Source organism: Capsicum annuum, chromosome 3 (assembly GCF_002878395.1).
Source record: "Capsicum annuum cultivar UCD-10X-F1 chromosome 3, UCD10Xv1.1, whole genome shotgun sequence".
NCBI lineage: Eukaryota > Viridiplantae > Streptophyta > Magnoliopsida > Solanales > Solanaceae > Capsicum > Capsicum annuum.
The window spans coordinates 31,693,256-31,699,571 of record NC_061113.1 but is presented as its reverse complement, the minus strand read 5'-3'; the positions used below and the strand labels follow the sequence as shown (position 1 = coordinate 31,699,571).

Here is a 6,316-nt window from a genome sequence, read left to right as displayed (position 1 = left end):
AAATTTTTTTTGTATATTTTTCATGTCTCCCCAACATCCATTACCAACACCCTTAAATTAAAATAGGACCAAAATACATACTTGTTGAAGAGAGAAAACCTTAATCTTATCTTAAGATTTATATAGATTGTATGAATACCATCATTACATAATGTCACACATTAACGAGTTGAAACCTTCAATAAACGTAGGGTAAGGAATAAAGGAATGGATAATAGTTCGAAAAATATATGTACTTTGCCTAAATTTGCAGTTGTGCATACTGAACTTTGCGAGGGTCCTATTACATTATTTTAAAGTGAAATTATTATGTGGCAAAGAGAGTGAGATACACTCTCTTTGAGAGAGTGAGTCATCCGAAAATATTAAAAAATTTACTTTTTACATTTCTTTTTAATATAAATATATATATTATTTAACTTATTATTATATTTTATATTATTATTAATTTATTTCTTCTCCATCACCATCCAACCAACGCCGCTGCACAATCACCACCATGTCCACCAATTGTTCACTTCTTTCTCCTCCTTCATTTTTCCCAATATAAATCATCAATCTGTATTATTTAAATTATTATTATTATATTTTTTTATTTTTAATTTCTTTCTTCTTTCCATCACATAGCTAAATTTTCTCCACCACCATCCCACTATTGCCGCTACACAACCACCACCATCTCCATCATTTGTCCACTTTTTCATCTTTCTCCATTTTCCTCCCTATATAAATCCTCAACCTAATTATTTAAATTATTATTATATTTTTTTTATTGTTACTTTCTTTCTTCTTCCAATCACCATAGCCAAATTTTCTCCACCACAAATTCATCATTGCCGCTGCACAACCATCACCACCTCTTTGTCCACTTCTTCACCTCCTTTCATTTAATTTCTTCTACATACAAATCCTCAACCCTCTCTCTTTTTTCATTGCTAAAGTCACCCAAAATCTTGCCTAAATTTCAAGAATTAAGAATCAAGTATAAAAAATATCAAGAATCTTTAAGACATTTTCAAAAATTTGACTTATTTTTGCATTTTGAGCTATTAGTTGAACCTTTAATATGATTGTAATGGTGAAAAAAATAATGAAAACTGATGAAAAGAATAAGAATGAAGAAGAAAGTAAATAAAAATTAATTTTAAACAAAAAAATACACCTGTAAATATGAGATTGGCGCATGTACTACACCGCCTACTCTAAAAATTGGGTATAACATTTCGGGAGGAGAGGGGATTAATTCCACTTTAAAATAATTCAGGAGGGTAATAGGATTCCCGCAAAGTTCAGTATGTGCAACTACAAATTTAGACAAAGTACATATATTTTTTGAACTATTATCCCAATAAAGGAATAAGGTAAAAAATAAAATATTATTATCTATTAAATACATCATGCCAAATTGATCGTTGCAAAAATTGATGCTTTTCATCGTTACAAAGATAAATTTAACAATACGATACAAAAATATTTGCATAAGAATCAAAACATTGTATTTAAACTAAAAACATCATATAATACAATATGTAACAACCATCAAAACAAACTGGTAGGATTAATATTCTAAATTCATGTCACGTCCCAAAATAACCCCTAGGCATGATTGGCTCCCGTTAACACCACTTGCTGGGAGAATCAATTTTCTATATATTCACAATGTCTACAAACTCAGAGATAAAGAAATGTGCAACTTCAAATGTTGAAGTAGTGATTAAACACAAAGTAATTATTCACCCGATTATTGTAATACGATTTATGAAAACAATAATACTTAGATAATAACTCTCTAGCCTCAAATCCCACACCAAGACCATGGAGCATCTAAACAGAGTTACATGAGTTTAACTTTCAGGCATTCAAACCCAATGAACAGAATTATAATCTAAAAATAACTAAAGTTGGATGACAGCCTCCACAAACAATGCGAAGACTCACCTCAGCAACAGAATCCACATGTAAAGACCGTTAGTCACAAGTCTCTCTCTCTGCAACCGTATCTGCAGTTATGCAAGTAAGGAGTGAGCTATATATAAATATAACCCAGTAAGATCCCCAACCCTCTATTTTAATACCCCTGAAATAAGTGTTAGAAAATACAACGCACAACAAAATACACAAATAATATGTACATAATGTCTCTCATAAAGTAATATCAATAAGATCCAAAGGAAGTTCAAAAAGCCACTCTGTGTCTCAACTAAGCAAACTCTCACGGCTTGTCATAGACGGCAGGGAAGGTGATCGGCCTAGCACCCCGACAAGTCCACGACGACATATATGATGCCCCAAAAGTCTTTTACGGCAGCATGTACAAGCCCCTAACATATTAAGGTAGCATAAGTATGCCCCTAACATATTACGACAGCTATGTATGCCCCTAGAAACTATAGCGGCAGCGAAGAAAATGTGTTCAACACCCCAGCATCATCTCACTTATTACTACTAAGCAGTTCTCACTAAATTTCACAAATACATACCCACACCTAGTCAATACCACCGATTTTACCAAACCACACGCTTATTTCAACACATGGATTAGGCAGAAAAAATATATATCTATTTTTATAAAGCGATTTGAAAAACAAGTATCAAAGTTTAAAGTCTCATTTACCTTGCTAACAACACTTTCCTCAACCTCGCAACTCGTAGAATACCAACCAAATAGCCTTCAATGGCTTCAATCTACGTAAACATATTAAATAACAATATCAATTACGCTAGTCGGGATCATACTCATGTTCAAAATATTAATAAGACTTCTTTTAATTTATTGGAGATTCCAAAAGCATCAAGGATTATACACAAAATTAATGTTCCAATACTTTCCCAGAGAAACTGTAATTCGCCAGTGAACAACTATCCAATTTTTCAATTAACAACATCTACCTTCAATTCCTTCTAATAGGAACACCATATCCAATTTTTCAATTAACAACATCTACCTTCAATTCCTTCTAATAGGAACACCAGTAACTACACTTACACTCTAGTAATCATCTTATTTAGTACACACTTGTACTTGTAGTTGAAATTCTAAGCTTTTATGTCCAGTTTCTGGGTTTTAATTGCATTACTTCTATGTTTTATACAAATATACGTGGTACACATTCAAGTGTGCCATTGCAGAAGAAAAGAAACAGAGACCAACTTCACTATTCCAAAGATGCAAATTAATCACTCCCAATCAATAGGTTGTCAAACCATTAATTAATTCATGCTATCCATTATCTCTCTATCCTACATAACAATTCCTTGATAAGAACATTACCACCATAACACATATCAATTTAAATATAACTGATTCTACATACCTTCTCACTTGAAACGGTCTCTGTCATCTTTGAACTCACCAGAAGTTTCGCCAATAAGTTGTCTTTCTGTACCAAAAATAATGAAACAAGACGCCCTTATGTTCTAATCCTGTGAAGAAGAGAAAGGGTTTTGGCTTCTTGGCCTGCCCATTTTAATTTCCTTAATTAGCATTAATAATTTATTAAAATTACCAATTAATCCTTCATTTAAGAAAATAAGTTGCGCCATTACAATTCATGTAAAAAATTATTCAAAAATATTGAATACATATATAAAAAGAGAGATTTGATAAAAAAAAAAAAAAATACTCTTAGCTGAATTGAATTTCAGAGAAAAGTTAGGATCTTGGTGGGAGAATTTATGTGCATGAACAATCTTGTAAATTGAAATTGAGTCTTATATAATTACACAGCGTTAAATGATACAAGAGGAATTGAGGATTATCTCGTGAGAAGATTAATTCACGATAAAAAGAAAGAACGAACCATGAACTTGAAACTACGGGAGCAAAGCCTAAAACTCTTAACTCTTATTTTTTATTTACTGATGGAACGTGAGGGAGTGTATGTAGTTGTTGTTCCTGGAAATTGAGGGAGTATATTGTGGTTACTGTTGCTGGAAGTTGAGGGAGTATATTGTGTTAAGTTGCAGAAATCTCAACAAAAAATTGCTCACAGTATGAGATTCTTCAATATTTCTTTTTTCTTCCTTTATCTTAAATATTTGAATAATAATTTAATGACTATTATTTAAAAAAAAAAATAGTGAAAAAATGATTTTATCTATTGCATAGTGTTTCAATTAATAATAATTTAATGAGTATTATTTTTTAAAAAAATAGTGAAAAAACGATTTTATCTATATATCACTTTTAATGAAAAATTTCATTTCACTTTTAATATATTATAGATCATAGATTATAGATATAGGTATAGATATAGATATAGATTATAAATATAGATTATAGATATAAATATAGATTATAGATATTTATGATAAAATCTTTTCTTATTAAAAATTATTAGACTTAATGACAGCTAATACTTTTTTTATTAGTTTAACAATACTAAATCAACTAAATTTGATTTATGATATCAAGTAAATTTTTCTTATATAAATATTTTCCATCTTTTTACATACACAATAAACACAAACCGATCTTTGGGTCAAAGACAAATTGCTCTTGTTGCTCAGTTCTAGAAGGAGTTTTCCACTCCAACAAATCGTGATTTTCTCATTATATATGTCATTCTACAAGGATTTTCTCATTATATATGCCAATAGTTTGTGAATTTATTTTCATGTGCTTTTTTTTTGGAAAATTTTATACTAATTGTGAGTTAATAATCTATTTCTATTTTTTTTTTGTTTATTTCATTGATCTATATCATGTAGTTTTGGTCCATAATAATCACATACTTTGCTCAATTGAGTTCTATGTAGGTGGCAGACTAAAAACGACAACAATAAGTATTGATACTCATGCACGGTAGGTAGAATCACATACTTCTTAAATGTGATTTGTAAATTTTTTTTTCCTACACTTACCTGAATTAATAACTACCAATTAAAATAAAATATATGCATTATTGATTAAATTATAAGAACTTATTTGCATTAATATTTAATTGTACTCAATTAATAAATATAATATATATATATATATATATATATATATATATATATATATATATTAAAATTAATGTTGGTAGATTTTCTTTAATCTGAGGAAATTATCGATATTTTTTTCTTTCAAATTAATGTTGGTATTTTTTTTTCCAAAATTAATATTGGTAAGTCATGTATGTGAAAAAGGAGTTCTAAAATATAAAATAAGTGAAAAAGAGAAAAATATCGGTGATTTTTATCCAATTGATAAAAAAATCTTTTCCTTGTGTACATAGAAAAAAAAAAAAAGGTCCTAAAAGATGTGACCGTGGTTTTTTTTTCCTAAAATTAATGCTAATAAGTTTCTCTTTCAGAATTAATGTTCTTTTTCTTATTGTCATATTTTGGCTCCAGAAGTTTCATATATATGATTTTGCAATCAGCACTTACATATTATGAAGTTATAAACAGGAGGATATAATTAAGAATGAAAATTCGGTTTATTAGACATGTTAACTGTTTAGATTTTTTTGGTTGATTTTTATCTTTATAAAAAGTTCAAGTTTGGAATCTGTTTCTCAGCTATAATTATTGTAATATTTTTTATTAGAATAGTCAAATTTTAGTCGTATATCTATCTTGGCATAATATTTGAGTTACAAAAAGAAAGTAAGATCCCGCTTGATCATGAAAATTATAATTTTTTGGAGTTGAAGTTATGCTTGGTCATGAATATAAATATGAACTGAAGTTGTTTTTGAAATTTTGTGAGAAAACTAGGAGTGAAAACAAGTAAATCTATTTGGAATTCTTATGGCCAAACACTACTATTTAAGAAGTATCGAATTTTTAAAAGTTTTAAGTACATAATAAGAATGTAATCAATAATTTTGTAAGGATTTCACTTTAAAAACAAGGAAAAGTTTTAAATATAGATTAAAAAAATAATAATCATACCACAGATATAGTTCAAATGGATGCATCTCTCTTAGCCTCTGACAGCAAAGGAAAGGGGTACTACATGGCAAGCCTCTAGCAGCAAAGGAAAGAGGTACTACATGGCAAACGCAAAAGTAATGATCCATCAACAATTTGAAAATATATTTATATATATATATATATATATATATATATATATATATATATATATATAATCTATTAAAAGTATGAAAACCCTTAGAAAAGTGATTTGAACATTTTACCCTTCATTAAAAGACTCTTCTTTAGACAAAATTATCGTTTCACTATTTTTTAAATTTATTATTTAATTATTTTTTATTATATTAACTAGACTTCCTAAAATATATGGCAGGAGAATTAATTAATATTTTTCTTTCTACTAGACTACCTAAAATATATGGTAGGAGAATTAATTAATATTTTTCTTTCTACT

At 28.6% G+C, this 6,316-nt stretch overlaps 1 long non-coding RNA gene across 1 annotated transcript; it reads right to left on the bottom strand.

The window, feature by feature from the left end:
- Positions 1 to 1,700: 1,700 nt before the first annotated feature.
- LOC107866404 lies at positions 1,701 to 3,984 on the bottom strand. The gene is made up of 4 exons (XR_001672914.2): positions 3,801 to 3,984; positions 3,315 to 3,380; positions 2,615 to 2,685; positions 1,701 to 2,000 (listed from the first exon to the last, which is right to left on the bottom strand). It is a non-coding gene; the product is annotated as an uncharacterized LOC107866404 (long non-coding RNA).
- Between the last annotated feature and the right edge of the window lie 2,332 nt (positions 3,985 to 6,316).